This window comes from Tachypleus tridentatus, chromosome 5 (assembly GCF_004210375.1).
Source record: "Tachypleus tridentatus isolate NWPU-2018 chromosome 5, ASM421037v1, whole genome shotgun sequence".
Taxonomy (NCBI): domain Eukaryota; kingdom Metazoa; phylum Arthropoda; class Merostomata; order Xiphosura; family Limulidae; genus Tachypleus; species Tachypleus tridentatus.
This window is the reverse complement of record NC_134829.1, coordinates 31,517,451-31,535,118: the sequence shown is the minus strand read 5'-3', so window position 1 is coordinate 31,535,118 and position 17,668 is coordinate 31,517,451. Positions and strand designations below refer to the sequence as shown.

At 34.8% G+C, this 17,668-nt stretch overlaps 1 pseudogene across 1 annotated transcript in view; it reads left to right on the top strand.

The window, feature by feature from the left end:
- The window catches only part of LOC143250319 (calmodulin-binding transcription activator 2-like), a 152,961-nt pseudogene that overhangs the window by 21,802 nt on the left and 113,491 nt on the right, over positions 1–17,668 (top strand). The window contains exon 2 of the transcript XR_013028142.1: positions 7,954–8,048. The product of XR_013028142.1 is annotated as a calmodulin-binding transcription activator 2-like (transcript). The remainder of the gene's footprint in view (positions 1–7,953; positions 8,049–17,668) is intronic.

Genomic DNA, 17,668 nt, shown 5'->3' with positions numbered 1-17,668 from the left:
AATGTTAGAGAGATGGTGTGTTTTTTTACGTTTTAAGTGGAACTTGTATTCAGGTTTTATCTGGTTAAAAGGTGCGTGAATTTTAAAATATAACATTTCTCATTTGTTATTAACGCACATGGTTTGCCATCGCATCAGAGGTATCGCCACCTAGTATTAAATTCATATTCATCGAATCTACTGGCGTTGGCAAAATAATTTTTTTCGTCTAGTCTAAACTTAATCAAATGCAGTATACATAGGTTTTTGTGAGATTTTTCTGTACCGAATGTTAATATTGGCACACCTGATCTCTGGAGTTTAGACAACTACTGCCTTTCAGGATGGTAGGCAGTGAGTGATTGGTAAAATTTGGCTGCTGGCTCTGTAAGTTACTTCGTAGATCTGTAGAAGTATTTTATTTAGCCTTTCGTATCTGTATCCACAACTCTGTTATTTAGCAATCTTATCATGTGCACTTTGGAATTTCAACTGTTTGAGCAACCCGTAAATTCAGCTGAATAAACCCTGTTCTCTTATGGACTTCTCAACAAAAGAATAGTTTCTTTCCAAACATGGGTCCTTCAACAACAGAATAAATCTCTTTCTATGTTGGGTCTCTCAAAAGTAAATCTTGTCCTAAAATGGACTCCTCAAAAACAAAATATACTTTGTACTATCATGGGTTGTTCAACAACAATAAATATCGTCGTGTCATGGGTTTCTCTACAAAAGAATAAACCTTGTCCTACCATGGGACCATCGGTAACAGAATAAATCTTTCTCTCTCATGGGTTTCTCAACAACATAATAAACTTTATCCTATTACGTGTCTCTCAACAACAGAATACATTTTGTCATGTCATGGGTCTCTCAACAACAGAATAAACCTTGTCTTATTATGGGTACCTCAACAACAAATAAACCTTTTCCTGTCATGGGTTCTTAAATAACAGAATAAACCTTGTTCTATCATGTGTTCCTCAAGTACAACAGTGCATATTATTTTGGATAATGGTAACTACTGTATCTTTCACTTATATATGCTGTTTTTATAATACTGATAGTTATCTTTAAGGTTTTTAGCTTTTTATTTGTTCCTCGTTTTTCCACAGTTTCATCTGTTTCTTGTATTGATATTTTAAAATGTAAATGTTATTCCACATCTTGTGAAATCGAACAACGAGTAGTACTTAAAACATTTTTATGCCATTTTGTTTTTGTTTCAAAATTCATTTATGTTCATACTTCAAGATATGAGTGAAATTAAAAAGTATGCTGCTTTATTGTCTTTAGCAAAACTTAGTCCATTTTTTGTGTGAAATATTTGTTGTACTTAGTTGTAATTTTAAAAACTTTAAATAGTATATTTTAAATATTTCTTTCTATGTTAATTTATTCTATGTTTTCATTTTGGACGTGTATAGCCAATTATAAAAACGTCTTGTAAGTCATGTGACTTTGTGGGATTTGTAGGTGTAAATGAAAGGAAAAGTGTAAATAAATCTAATAATGTTCTGTCACCATTGGCTATTCTTGTAGGACAGTGTACTTCTAATATTTCATGTCTCACAAAATTAGTATCTATTCATATAAAGCAGAAATACTAACCTATTGCATAACATAACATTTAGGGAACAATAAGAAACCTGTTGGTTCATCTCGGCTCTTTCATCCTGTAAATCAAACTAAAGATATTAAATAAATAAATTAAAAAAACATTGAAGTCAACCATATCATTCATATGTATCTATCAACCTTTCTTTTAAACTCACTCAAATTTACTGCCTCTGCAGTATCCAAAGTCAACCCATTCCATAGACCAACAACTCTATTTGAAAAATAAAATGGTGTCTTAGCTGAAAACAGCTTCTACTTTGCCTAAATCTGTGTCCCATAGTTCTATAATTCTCACTGTTAAGTATGAAAAATGTTGATACATCAACATTATCAACCCCTTAAACACTTCAATCAGATCCTGTCTGGTTCTTATTTTTTTAAAGGAAAACAATTTAAAGGATCTTAATCCCTTCTCAGATCACAACCACTCCATCCCAGGTATCATTTTAGTAAACTTCCTCTGAACCATTTCCAATAATTCAATGTCTTTTTAAGGTAAGGAGCTCAGTACTGAACACAATACTCCAAATGTAGTTTAACCAGTGAGCCATACAATGAAATTATAACCTCTTTTCACTTGTATTCAGTATTCCTGTAGATACAACCTAAAATTCTGTTTGCCATACCATTAGCAACAACACACTGCTCTTATGGTTTATGAGACTGACCAATCACTACACCAAGATATTTCTTTCATAACACTGTTAAGGTTATTCCCTTCCAAATTATACTTATAATTCAAATTATGATAAACCACAAGCAATATCTTGCATTTATCATAATTAAAACCCATCTGATATTTATTTATCCAACTCACTAAATGATCTAAATCCTGTTATAAATAAGTAGCATCCTTTTCATAGTTAGCAATATCAAACACAAATAATTCATTGACCATTCCTTTACCTATGTTGTTAATGTAAATCAAAATGAGTAATGGTTCTAAGACTTAGCCGTGATGCACATTGCAATATTAATCTAGTTTGACTGAATTCTATTTATAACAACCTCTGTTTCCTTCCATTAAGTCACTCTTTTATCCAATTAGTTAACTTATCTTCTACACCTATAAAAGTAAGTTTCTTTACAAGCCTTTATAAAATGTGGCACTTTATCAAATACTTTTTGAAAATCCAGATACACCAAATCTACACTCTTACCCTCATCTACCTATACAGTAACATTTTCAAAGTATCTCAAAAGAACTGTAAGGCAAGAATTTCCCTTAATGAAGCCATGTTGGCTATCTGATAAAATTCTAAACATGTTAAATGACTTTGCAAAGTATCTTTTATCAGACTTTCTAAAACTTTTCCCTCAACTGATGTGAGACTAATAGGCCTATAACTACTGGGACAACTTCTATTACCTCCCTTGAATATAGGAGTGACATTAGCTATTTTTCAATCTGTTGGTACTTGTCCACTATTGAAGGACTTACAAAATATTATGGTAAGTGGCTCATATATCCAGTTGTTGATCTCCTTAAAAACCCTCAGGGAAATATTATCTGGCCTAAGAGCCTTGTCGTTCTTTAAACTTATCTGTTTTAACAAGCTCAGAATTTATACAATTGTCTTGTTCAACTTTGTTTTCATCTATCAGTTGTTCAAGGTGAGGAATACTGCTTAAGTCACATTAGTAAAAACTGAAGGAAAAGCAGAATTTAATAATCTAGTTTTTCATAATCATCAAATACAAGCCTTTCTTTATCATATCTCCCATCTTAATATAGTGTTTATCCTTAAGGCACTTAATTTTTATGTTTTCAGCCAAATGTTTTTCTCGCATTCTTTTTGTTGTCCTAATTTCCTGTTTCACCAACTTTGTTGATCATCTGTAATATTATAAATGTTCTATAATACCAGTTAATTTAAATTTCTTAAATTTGTGATTCTTTTCTGTGGTTTTATACCCTTAGTAACATGTTTTGTTTTGTTATACTACCAGCAACATTTTTCTTTCTGTAAGTAATATATTTGTTTTGAATATTGAAAAATTTTTCTTTAAAAATTATCCACATTTGTTCAGTGTATCTAAGTAACTCAGCATCGCAACTCATAATAAATAATTCTTGTCACAACCTTTAGAATTTGTAATAAAACTATCATTATTCTTTATCTCCATTTTCAATAAAACATCAAACCTAATACAGAAATGAACACTGAATGTTCCTCAATGTTTACCCTATCAGTCATTGTTGTGTTTGTTGTAAACAGTAAATCTAAAATAGCATTGTTTCTAGTAGGTTACTTGATGTGAATAATTCATTTTGAACAGTTTCCAGGAACCTTTCTTTCTCATGGTTTGACTCTAGTATTTCCCAGTTAATATGTTTGAACTCAAAATCAAGCATAATTATGACTTCGTTAACACCTGAAATCTTAATCTCATGATAAAGTTTCTCACTAATTCCACCACTTTCATCTGGTGTTCTATAACACATTCCTACTAAGAGCTCTTCCCTTTCATACCCAATACTAGAAATCCAAATGAATTCAGTATCCTTGCTGTTATCCTTAATGTTCTCAACTTTTCTCTACATCTAAGTTTTGTTTTATTTAGTTTATCTTTGCTCTCACTACTATTAAGTCCTAGTTTAAAACTTCCCTTACAGCTGAGTTAATGGCTCTTGAACTTACCAGTCCCTTTCCTACTTAAGTGTAAACCAACCATTCCAAAACGTTTCCTCTTCCCACTGAACTGATCCCACAAATCCAATCATCTAACCTGTTTATTGTTACTTATGAATTTCAGCTTAGCATTTAGCCCTAGTGACCTATTCAAAACTTTTTCTTCACAATTAATTATTGGCAGTATCGCTGTCACAATTAATTTATAGCCCCCATCTTTAAGTGCTTCTATCAACCCCTTGATTAGCTCCTCTCACTCATTCTTCTTTATATCGGTAGCTCCTACCTGCCCAACAAAACTGCATCATTGCCATCCCACTTCATTATATCTCTTGTTCTGTCGCTTGTGTCTTCCACCTTCTTCACAGGATAGCATAAGTTAACAGTTTTTCTCCTTATCTATGTCAGAAACTATTCTGTTCACACGCTGTGACAAGGAATCACCTATAACACCTTTAAGATCATAACACATATCCTTCTCTGTTCCTTTTGTTTTTCCTTCCCTCCAATAATTTCCCATCTACATAATCCAAGGACTGAAATCCCTTGTTCAGTCTGTACAGTTAAGTTCACTAGTTTTAACCCTAATACCACTCTTTCTAACTTCCTGAATGTCATCGTTAGTCTTAGCTGATGCCTTCTTTGCATGTACAAACTTAAGCTCTTTTGAAGTCCTGCTGTTTATGATTCTTATCTATTTCATCAATTTTAGTAAGGATAACCTCCAACGTTTCGTCCAGCCTACGAACTCTACATATAGTTCAAACATTCTCACTACTTAAAAGTGCATTGTAGTCCAGAGTTCCCAAATAAAAGCAATTTACTGTACTTATCGCATATAACAGTGAGAACACTTAACCCCCAAACTTGTCTTAACGACTGTATTATTTGTGAATTAAACATTCGAAACTATCAATAATTACCAGTAGCTTGTTGTTAACACTGTTATGCCTAAGTCTGACAATTAACTAGTTTTCAGATTGTGTGTGTTAAATAAAATGATGTATTTTATTTGTCCATTCTGTCCACTTTCACAAGTTTTTGTGATGAAGTGAACCAACTTTCACAAAATTTAGTAGAGAAATGAGGATAAGTAAATGTAAGAACGATTTGAGCAAGGAGGCAGAGAGCGTGAAGACAGTGCCAAAGGAGAATTATGTTTCTCGTATAGCGACCATCTTTACATTGGACGAATGGGGCGTGTAGTACGGCTCAAAACAAGAGAAAGGAACGCCCCATCCCTCCATTCACGTCTTCACTTTTTTAAACCTAGCATTGCCAAGTATCTTTTGTTGTAGTAATTTATAGATTTAGCCTTTTATAGTGATTACTGTGTGTAAACAAGTTTTTAATTCAGAATTACGTTTTGTATGTACAGGTGATTTATTGTAATTTTCCTAAGGTAGTTTTTAAGCTATTACCTAATCAATATTGTACAAGAACGAACTTTATATTACTTTCCTATTTGCACAATGCAACACTGGCATCAGATGTGACAAGCTTTTCGAGATAAAATAAGTGAAAAATAAAGAAAGAGGTTTGTGTGCACGTGACTAAGTAGGTTAGCTTTCACGGACTGTGAATCCGAAAATTCATGGTTCACGACCCTTTGCCGAATAACCTCGGTCCGCATTTTAAGGCTGTGGGTGCGTGGTAAGTGTGACGTTTTGAACCTAATGTTCTAGCACACAGAATACCCCAACAGTTGACGGTAGTTGATGTTTGTTAAGCTGCTCTCTATACAGTCTATTAATTCAAAATTAGGAACAGCTATACTCAGGTAACCCTTTTGTAGCTTTGTGCGAAATCCTGACAAATTAATTAAACCAATATATCACGTGAAACAAACAATCCAACCAGTACACTACGTGAAACAAACATTCCAACCAGTACACTACGTGAACAAACAATCCAACCAGTACACTACGTGAACAAACAATCCGACCAGTACACTACGTGAAACAAACAATCCAACCAGTACACTAGTGAAACAAACAATCCAACCAGTGCACTACGTGAACAAACAGTCCGACCAGTACACTACGTGAAACAAACAATCCAACCAGTACACTACGTGAACAAACAGTCCGACCAGTACACTAGTGAAACAAACAATCCAACCAGTACACATACGTGAACAAATCAAATCAATAGAACATATAAAGCAACTAACGAACTAGTACATCAAGTGCAACAACCAATCAAATTAATACCTCAAGTCAAACAACCAGTCAGAACAATACCAAACGAAAGTTTTCAATTAATGTTGTATAATTTCTTACAAACATCCCTCCCCATACCTGAAAAACAAGACAAACAAAACAGAAGGTTAGGACAAAACTGAATATGAAATTAAAGAATTGAAAGTAGACAGTGGAACGAACTTCTTTTTTGTAAACTGTCTGTCTCTTCTTCTTGTTAGATATATTGACTTTGTGTTTGTTTTTTGTTCCCAAAACATAAATTTATTGTACTACTTGTTCACTATGTTTTAGTTTTATACCATTATTATTTTATTATTTTGTCACAGTTACCATAGCCTCGGTGTCGTTGTGTAACAACATCTATTTCCAACACATTCTTGGCCAGGTGGTTAGATTGCTAGATTGCAGTCAGGGGATCATGGACTCGAATTCCCGTCCCACCAAACATTCTAACCCTTTCAGCCGTGTGAACGTTATACAATTTTGGTCAATCCTACTATTGTTTTGTAAAAGAGTAGTTCAAGAGTTGACGGTAGGTGATGCTAGAGACGGCAAACTCAGATATCTCTCGTGTAGCTTTGCCAGAAATTCAAAATCTACCAAACCATAACAACACATAACACCTTTTCGCCTCTTTGATTTCCGATCGTATATTTATACTCTTACATATTTCTTAGAGTATTTGTTAGGTAATCCCGTGGGTTTTAAATTAGGATAATAATACCACATACCATATTTATTTCACCCCTATATGTATTTAATGCCTTTTAATTAGTTAACTTTTAATATGTGGATGTACCTATCATTAATAGATTTGTCTTTTTGTTTATCTTGCGCAAAGCTACACCAGGACTATCTTCGCTATTGGTCCTTAATTTTAGTAGTGTAAAACTAGAGGGAAGGCAGCTAGTCATCACCACCCATCGTCAACATTTTGGCTAATCTTTTACTAACTAATAGGGGAATTGACAGTAACATTATAACGCCCATCCCCTGTTTAAAGGGCGAGCATGTTTGGTGTGACGGAGATTCGAACCTACCACCTTCAGGTTACGAGTCGAGCGCCCTAACCACTTGGCTATGCTGGGTCTCGTTAGTAGATTATGCTGTTGTGGTTAAGATATTGCCTAGTTATTGTTGATTTTGAATTTAAGCGCAGAGCACAGATAGCCTTTTGTGTGGCACAGAGGCACGTCTTCGGACTTACAACGCTAAAATCCGGGTTTCGACATTGCATTGAATTTATAACGTTGTTTTATTAATGAAATAATACGCAATCACCTAATAAAGCATCTCAATAGCTCTGTAGTAAGTCTGTAGACTTGAGACACTAACAATCGGATTTTGGTACCCGTGGTAGCAAAGCACAGTTATTCCTTTATAACCATCCCAAGTTACTTGATATCAAGTTACTTAAAATTGGCTCAAACCTAAGTAAAAAAAAAAAGACTCAAAAGAAGAACAAATTGTGTGTCTCTTCCAAGTGTTTGTTTCAAAAATATATTTCATTTCTACAGCGGATCAAAGACGGCCAGTTCTACCTTGTAATTTGGATAGCATCCCTAATGTGGACTGCTTCCCTTCGCAGCGCCCTCATTGGAATACAAATGAGGTAAGAAGAACTTTGCAAAACTCCTTAAATTAAAGGTTTAAAGCCTAACAAGAATTTCGTTCGAATATGCATTATGTTTTTATTTGTTGTTGTTGGTTTACTTGGGCACTTTTCATAACTTCATAAGAACTGTAACTGAAGAGTGCTTTATGGGCACTCTTGATGAGAACTGTCACTGAAGAGTCCTTTATGGGCACTCTTCATGAAAACTGTAACTGAAGAGTGCTTTTAAAGGACAGTGGCTGAAAAGTACCGAAATTTTGTAAGATCTGTTTCTTTGTTGAATTTTCGTGCATAGCTACCTGAATTATATCATTTTTTCAAAGTGATAGACTAAAGGAAAAGCAGATGGTCAACACCATTCATCGCTAATTCTTGAGCTACTCTGTACCAACAAATAGGTGGAATTAACCGTTACGCTGTAACACTCGTAATACGTAAAGAGCAATCATGTTAGATGACGGGTTTTGATCCCGCGACCAGTAGATTGCTGGTCAAGTGCCCTAACCACCAGCCTGTGCCAGGCTTTAATGAGTTTCGTGCGTTTGTTGGGTTCGATTTTGCACAAAACTACAGAAGAGTGTTTGAAAAAATTACCATCGCTAACCAGACAGTGAGTGTTCTTAATTTTTAACTAGAGTTAAAATCATACCCTACCTAGTGCTGTGTTACATATTTTATGTTGCCATTACGTGAGTAAATAGTATTCGTAACGTATCCCTTGTTAGTCTGTTATATGAACAAACCATGATAAGTATCTGTTTGACTCAAAAAAGTTTTTTTCTAGCAATTCGTATTAAAGTTTTAAATAAATTCGGTGACAAAATAATTATTACACTTTAAGAATTATTGAACCTTCCCTGCCCGAAATCTCGTGTCGTACGGCAACAGAATGAGAAATTTCATACGTCTGTTTGAAGCTACGGTTATATTTTGTCAAGCTTAGCTTGTCCTGAAAATACATGTTCGCCTAGAGCTTCCACGGAAATGATGTGTCCCTCTCTCTAAATCAATTTCTACAGTGTCTTTCCGAACACCCTATATGTCTCATTCAAGATTCCTTTCAAAGTAACTTTTCCGAACTCTCTGTTCTCTTGGTGGGTCGGACGTGGTGAGAAATGATTCTTCCGTGGCGACAAAATACTTCATCCATTATTTCTGATATCGGATTGAAGAATCCAATAGTTTCTGTTGTTTTATTGTTGTTGGGTTTTGTTTTGTGTTTTGCAGGAAAATATTTCGCATTTTGTAGCCGCTCCATAGATAACGTTTAGTTCTCTGTCATAATGCAGTTTGAGGCGTGGTGTGAAACACATTATACACCGACATTGTTAATGAGTAATGTAACCCGTCATTTGACAATAACCTCTCAACTATAATGTAGTTTGAGGCGTGGTGTGAAACACATTATACACCGACATTGTTAATGAGTAATGTAACCCGTCATTTGACAATAACCTCTCAACTATAATGCAGTTTGAGGCGTGGTGTGAAACACATTATACACCGACATTGTTAATGAGTAATGTAACCCGTCATTTGACAATAACCTCTCAACTATAATGTAGTTTGAGGCGTGGTGTGAAACACATTATACACCGACATTGTTAATGAGTAATGTAACCCGTCATTTGACAATAACCTCTCAACTATAATGCAGTTTGAGGCGTGGTGTGAAACACATTATACACCGACATTGTTAATGAGTAATGTAACCCGTCATTTGACAATAACCTCTCAACTTTCAGTATATATAGCTAATACTCTTTGTTCCCTCTTTCTAATTATAATATACATCCGCTAATTGACTTTATAACTTCCTTTTTCACGATGTGATACATAAGCTTTGAAACGTGCGTGATCTGACCAGGCAATCCGTATAATGTACCGTTTTCTCTCGTTTTTTTAATGCACGTGATATCTGTGTACTAGGGTTGTTTGAATAAAGTTTTGAAGATTTACAGACTGAAACACTGAGACTTTTCTGTAAAAAATATTTGTGACAGCCGCCCTCTGATGAGACAGCGGTAAGTCAACAGGAGTTACAATACTGAACTTCCATTTCATGCGATGGATACGGTAGATAGCCCAGTATAGCTTTACTATAAGAAGCACAAAAAATTCTAACAGCCCTGAGAGTTTAAATTAAAATAACACTTGAACTGTTGTTACATAATGCGATGTTTATTGAGTGCATGACATTTTAAAATCGTACCTTATATAGTAAAAATAATAATAAATTGTTACGTATTATAATTTACCTCGAACAAGTTTCCGGTTTATTATGCTGTGCATTAAGATTTCAAATAGATTTAAATTAATTTAATGTTGATATGTGTCAAATCTACGATATTCTCCAAAAAGATTGATACGCACAGTTTTCTTTCTTAACACAAATATCTTTTAATATACAAACAACAATATAATTTATTATACAGGTTATTACAAATAATGGTTTATATAAAAAAGTTTAACAAAGTTACAAACAATACAGAGTCTTCTATTTGGTCTGTAACTGATTATTTTATCAACGATTCACGATGAGCGAATGAATTTCGAGTTGATATCAGTACATTTTGCTAAACGGCTAGCTAGCCAGCTGTTTCACTGAGCACACGTAAATTTTTCACCGACGAAAATATCTAATGCTCTCGTAAAGATACTAACGTCGGAAGTTAATTCTCTTAAGTTAAACGGTTTATAACGCTCGAAACCTATAAACTTTCCCGGTCAGATATCTAAGTTTTTCGATTAATATGAGTTTATCACAGTTATAGCTTCCGAGGTTTACAATATACAAAGTGTAGCAAACCAAAAATATAAAGCTTTGTCTTGGCGCATCGATTTATAAGCACTTAGGACGAGGTTTTGGAAAGTTAAGTTGGCAACAGTATTTGAAGATACGCTAGTGTTTTTGTAAAAGATATGTTGTTGATTTTTACAGGCGAGAATTTTCTGAAAATTTAGAGAATTGGCTGGACTTTCGCAATACTCATTTAACAGTATAAGTTGCATGCATTTTTTAATAAATATTTTTCTAAAACAAACACAAACATCGATATTAAAATAAATATATATTAGTAAATTCGCTACAAAATAAAATAAAATAAACACCCCTAACTTGTTATGAACCTACTCAAAAGACAAATGCTATTTCTTCGTTTTCGTGATTGGGCAGGTCTTCAAATCTCAGTTTCTGCAGTTGTCCGATAACTGGCTAGGTTAAAAAAATTAGCAGAGAAGGTGAAAACTCAGTGCTGTGTGATTTGTGGTTGTCAGATGGTTCTACAAATAAATTCAAAAGGTTTAGTTTGAATTTAGACAAAGCTACACTAAGGCTATCTGCGCAAGTCGTCCCTAGTTTAGCCGGGAAAACAACTAGTCATCACCTCTCACTGCCAACTCTTGAACTACTTTTTTACCAAAGAATAGTAGGATTAACCGTCACATTATAATGCCCTCAAGGCTGAAAGAACAAGCACGTTTGGTGAGATAGGGATTCGAACTCGCGCTACAACTGCATGGCCATGTTAGGCCTAAAATTCAAACGATCCTTATTTAACGACAAACGGTACATATCAAGCTTTGGTACAGAGAAACTTCAACAGTTTAGTATTGGTACAGTTTCTGAGCACATGTGAAACTTTTGACAATCCCGGGTTCACTGAGACGTCTATTAACTCTAGGTTTGAACCAAATCGTAACCGGTTTACTGGTTTGATTTGAATTGTCGACGCCACCTTGTGGAGCTGACTCAACTTACAGCACTACTTAAACTCCTATTTTCGTTTGTGCTGGGATTTTTTTATTCATTCGTTTATTGAAAATCGAATGGACTGCGAAATCTATTTCAAAACAAAGTACATGTAGTAATTCAGACGAGTTGACTTATTAATATTACCACCCTGGCTTGTGTGTTTAGAATCCAACGAGAAATAAATATTTGTTTACACATTTCTCTATGTTGTTCTAAAGCGTCAAAGTCTCAAGCTTTTCCCTGGTCTGTTTGTTATGGCGAAACAACTGAAGTGCGACTACAACCGGATGACGTACAAATAAAACAATAGCTTCGAGTAGTGGTTAGAAAATTTTAAAACAGGTTTCGGCTGGAATGGATTTGTTACCAGCTTTCCAAGTAATCGTGACGTCCCCTCCTATGTTTATCCAGCTGATTTATGACAGCAATGATCAGAGACTACTCTGTACATGTAATCAAACATATATAATTATCTCGCACGAGACTGGCTGAGCTACTACGGTGTAAGAACTTACGTTAACTGTTTGATTATTCATAATTGTGTATTCGCTTTGGAAATGTTAATATCTAACTGTCGGTGTATATGTGGTTGATTTATGAGACTACCAGTTTATTAGATCGGATCAGTTATTACGAAGCATTCTACTGGATGCTACTTCCATTGAAAAAAAATGTTTGTTAATATATATATATTGTGTCCAATAGAATCACGTTGGTTAATCATTCAGATTTATAATTCGGAATAATAAGAGAAAATATAAGTGTGTGTTTTCTTATAGCAAAGCCATATTGGGCTATCTGCCGAGCCCACCAACGGGAATCGAACTCCTCATTGTAAATCCGTAGATATACCGCTGTACTTAGCGGGGGGCAAGAGAAAATATAAGAAATTACTATAAACGTATTAACTGATGTGGTATTCTGGGGTAAGTAGAGTATACTTGATAACGAAAGATACAGCGAGCATAATGTCGAATGAAAAACGAATTTCTAACTTTAAGAAACAGAAATAAAACCCGATATCAAAACAAGTCGAGAACTAACATTTATTCACTTGTAATATAAGACGGAACAACGAACAGAACTTCTCTTCATCCATCGAGAGATGTTGATAGAAGATATTCCAGGTGAATACTGACCATACTCTAAAACAAAACAGGAAGATCTGACCATTTTATAGAAAAGATATTAGTGTCATATCTCAGTACAGGCCCAGCATGGCTAGGTGGGTTAAAGCACTCGACTCGTAATCTGAGGGTCGCGGGTTCGAATCCCCGTCGCACCAAACATGCTCGCCCTTTCAGCGAAGGTCAGTGTGAAGGTCAATCCCACTATTCGTTGGTAAAAGAGTAGCCCAAGAGTTGGCGGTGGGTGGTGATGACTAGCTGCCTTCCCCCCTAGTCTTACACTGCTAAATTAGGGATGGCTAGTGCAGATAGCTCTCGTGTAGCTTTGCGTGAAATTCAAAAACAAAAAACAATCTCAGTATATGTTCTACCCACATGGAGGAAATATAAGGACATATCAGACTCTTACTATATAAGTACATATCAAACTCTACAATATAAGTACATATCACACTACAATATAAGTACATATCACACTACTATATAAGTACATATCACTCTACTATATAAGGGCATATCAAACTTAAAACTTTTGACTTGATCCCAGCTCTATACAATGTTGAAATACACAGAACTCAACTAATAATCTCTGTGAGAGTTCAACATTATTTCAGAAAACAGTAACTAGAACACACTGACAGTGGTATATCATAATCATTCTCGCTGTTGTAACACCTTCACAATAGATGTGAACTTTTGAAATATTTCGAAAATGTTAAGCGAAATGTCTACGTTTTTCAAACTGCATACTTGGTGTGAAAATGGAAGAATATTATGAAAGTTTTACAAAGAGAGTTTTTGTATGTTTTTTAAGTACTCCAACCAGTTCTGACTGTTTAGGTCGATAAAATCCGCCAGATCCAAGCGGATATCATGGACATGCTGCCAGTATAAGGAGAAGAGTCCGCATTGGCTTCATCTGCCGGAAATCATGAATATCACAAACATGAATTACGAGTATATTGAACATTACGCTGTTCTATGGTCTTCTGGTATCTTCAACAAACAGAATTAATCCTGAGTTAACTTTATAACTATTATCATTCGTGCCCCTAATATCGTGTCATTCGTGTCTCAGTTGGTCTGGTGAGCCCTAATATTGGATGAAACGCCTTCTTTGATATTAGATATAATATCGTATGATTGATACGCAACTTTGCGCTCTTCTTTACTTTAACTTGTAAGATCCTAAATTTGTCCCAAGCTCTTATCTTGAAGAGATGTATATTTCTTTTATTAAAATTATTGTGTTATTTTTCATTATATTCATTTCTAGACAACGTTTCAAGACAAAAGTAAGGTTTTATGGTAGTTTTCTTATAGATATATTGGAGCGCCGTTAAGCCACGGTATTTGGGGGGTCAACCTGCTTAACCGCGGCTTAAGTGGTCCGCGGCTTAAACCTTTGTGACTGAAAAGCCGAAGTCGCCAACAGCTCCGCCGAGGAGCCTCATCCGGGCCATTGCGTGATCATTATATCGGATTATCGAATTAAAAATAATACTTTAATTATTGATCACTTTTTTCACGGATTTACCGCGGATTAACTTTAATGTATGGAGAGGTGTGATTCGGTAACAATGGCGGCCTCCATAAAGCTGACATATAGAGCGGATAAGGTAGATTAACGGTCGATTTCTATTGTAATATATTTTATTTATTTCCCAAATTAAAGCAAATCCTTTTTAAATATCCCCTTGAAGTTATAAAGCCAGGATTAAATTCGTAAGCCGCGTTTTTACACGTTCTTAAATTAGCGGTGAGCCGCGATAATCCTCGCTCACATCGCTCACAAGACTTGCTAAAGCGGCTTTAGCGATTTCGCGGTTTACTGGTCCGCGGCTTAATGGCGCTCCACTGTATATTGCAGGTATATGTTGTATGTTGTGTCAGTTTTCAAGCTCTCGAATGATTTATGTTAATGAGGTTTGTCTGTTCTGAAATTTAGTTCTCCAATCAACAGCAGTATCCATGCTGGATCAACTTATTTTATGGAGGCACTGAAAAACATATTAAGTGAGGGGGGCGCTGCTGCATCCTAAACACTCCTACTTCCTTGTGCCTGCTAGTGTTTTAAAGTAGAACTCGTGTCTATCTTTCGTCTCTCTACAGTTTCAATACTTCAAATCCCAGCCTATACCAGTATGGTATACGATACGACTGTTAAACTTCCGACAGAATTCTTGACTGACTTAAGTCATGCTGTCAGTGTGTGGAATTTATTACCAGTGTCCTTCCTTCTTACTCATATATCATTGTTATTTTGAGTTTGTTTTGAATTTCGCGCAAAGCTACACGAGGACTATCTTTTACTAACGAATACTGGGATTGACCGTCGCTTTGTTCTTCTGATATTCCTAACTTTATATACATGTAAACACGTCAGTAGTTTAAGACGCTGGACCGGCATGGCCAAGTGGGTTAAGGCGATCGACTCGTAACCTGAGGGTTGCGGGCTTGAATTCCCGTCGCATCAAACATGCTCGCCCTTTCAACCGTGGGGGCGTTACAAATCCACGGTCAATCCCACTGTTCGTTTGTTCGTGAAATTTAAAATATAAACACAATCTATCACGTCTGGGGGGGTTATAACCCTAAAACATGGTTTCGAACAAGAGATGGATACAGATAACCCTTTGTGAGGTTTTCCTTAGCAATAAACAGACGTTGATACAGTGCAAATCAAAGCGAATACACGTCTGAGGTACAGCATGAAACACTATACGTACAAAGTATACAACACAAATTATTTGCTCCTAAAATTCTATTTTGTTTTATATTAAACTTCTCATATACGACGTAACCTCGTTTAGCACAAAACCGACAAACAAAAGCAGAAACGTACATGGTATCAGAAGTTGTATTGAGAAACAACTGTATATTACGTACTGAAGGTCAGTTCACAGTACGGCTATACCACGCGAAAGATGACGACTGGGCGTCGCCGATTGATTATCCATTTAACATAATTCAAAAGTAGTGTGTACGTTAGTGCGTGTGTCTCCTTTGTGGCTTGAACAAATAGATTATGTTGTTCTCCTGACTAACAGTGTTTTTTTCTTCCAACCCACTCACAATTTATGTAGATACGTACATGTACGTATAGTTGTTGCACGAGTCGTACGACATTCGATAACTTGGAAACAACGACACGAATTTCAACGAATGTTTTGTAATCTGATGCATAGTAATTAAGGTTTTGTAAGAATAATAATTTGAAAAACAAAAAATCCAGTTATCGTTTAATCAATGATTTGAAATTTGTTTACTCGGTATTTGCCCCCAGTGTCTCAGGTGCAAGGCTGGAGGCTAAGAACTCAAAAAAGAAAAAGTTTAGATACCCATGGTGGGCACACCACACATAGCACATTGTGTAGGATTTTGCTCAACAACAGAGAAACAATCCACCATTTTAATAGCACCCAGTGGCTCAACGTGAGAGTTGGGGCTTATAATGCTAAAAATCTGTTTTTGATGCCGTGATGGACACAGCGTAGATAGCCAATTGTTGAACAAAACTGTCTGAGAAACTTTTCTACTGTAAGGTTAACATTTTGAGGACTTTAAAATTCAGTCAAGTTTCTGATACGTAGAATTGGAGATGAATAACTATTATAAGGATTCTAGTACGTGATTTAAAGGAGAGGAATAACTATTATAAAGATTCTAATACGTGATTTAAAGGAAAGGAATAACTATTATAAATATCCTAATACGTGATTTAAAGGAGAGGAATAACTATTATAAAGATTCTAATCGTGATTTAAGGGAGAGGAATAACTATTATAAAGATTCTAATACGTGATTTAAAGGAAAGAAATAACTATTATAAAGATTCTAATACGTGATTTAAAGGAGAGGAATAACTATTGTAAAGATTCTAATACGTGATTTAAAGGAGAGGAATAACTATTATAAAGATTCTAATACGTGATTTAAAGGAAAGGAATAACTATTATAAATATCCTAATACGTGATTTAAAGGAAAGGAATAACTATTATAAGGATTCTAGTACGTGATTTAAAGGAGAGGAATAACTATTATAAAGATTCTAATACGTGATTTAAAGGAAAGGAATAACTATTATAAATATCCTAATACGTGATTTAAAGGAAAGGAATAACTATTATAAGGATTCTAGTACGTGATTTAAAGGAGAGGAATAACTATTATAAAGATTCTAATACGTGATTTAAAGGAAAGGAATAACTATTATAAATATCCTAATACGTGATTTAAAGGAAAGGAATAACTATTATAAGGATTCTAGTACGTGATTTAAAGGAGAGGAATAACTATTATAAAGATTCTAATCGTGATTTAAGGGAGAGGAATAACTATTATAAAGATTCTAATACGTGATTTAAAGGAAAGAAATAACTATTATAAAGATTCTAATACGTGATTTAAAGGAGAGGAATAACTATTGTAAAGATTCTAATACGTGATTTAAAGGAGAGGAATAACTATTATAAAGATTCTAATACGTGATTTAAAGGAAAGGAATAAATATTATAAGGATTCTAGTACGTGATTTAAAGGAGAGGAATAACTATTATAAAGATTCTAATACGTGATTTAAAGGAAAGGAATAACTATTATAAATATCCTAATACGTGATTTAAAGGAAAGGAATAACTATTATAAGGATTCTAGTACGTGATTTAAAGGAAAGAAATAACTATTATAAAGATTCTAATACGTGATTTAAAGGAGAGGAATAACTATTGTAAAG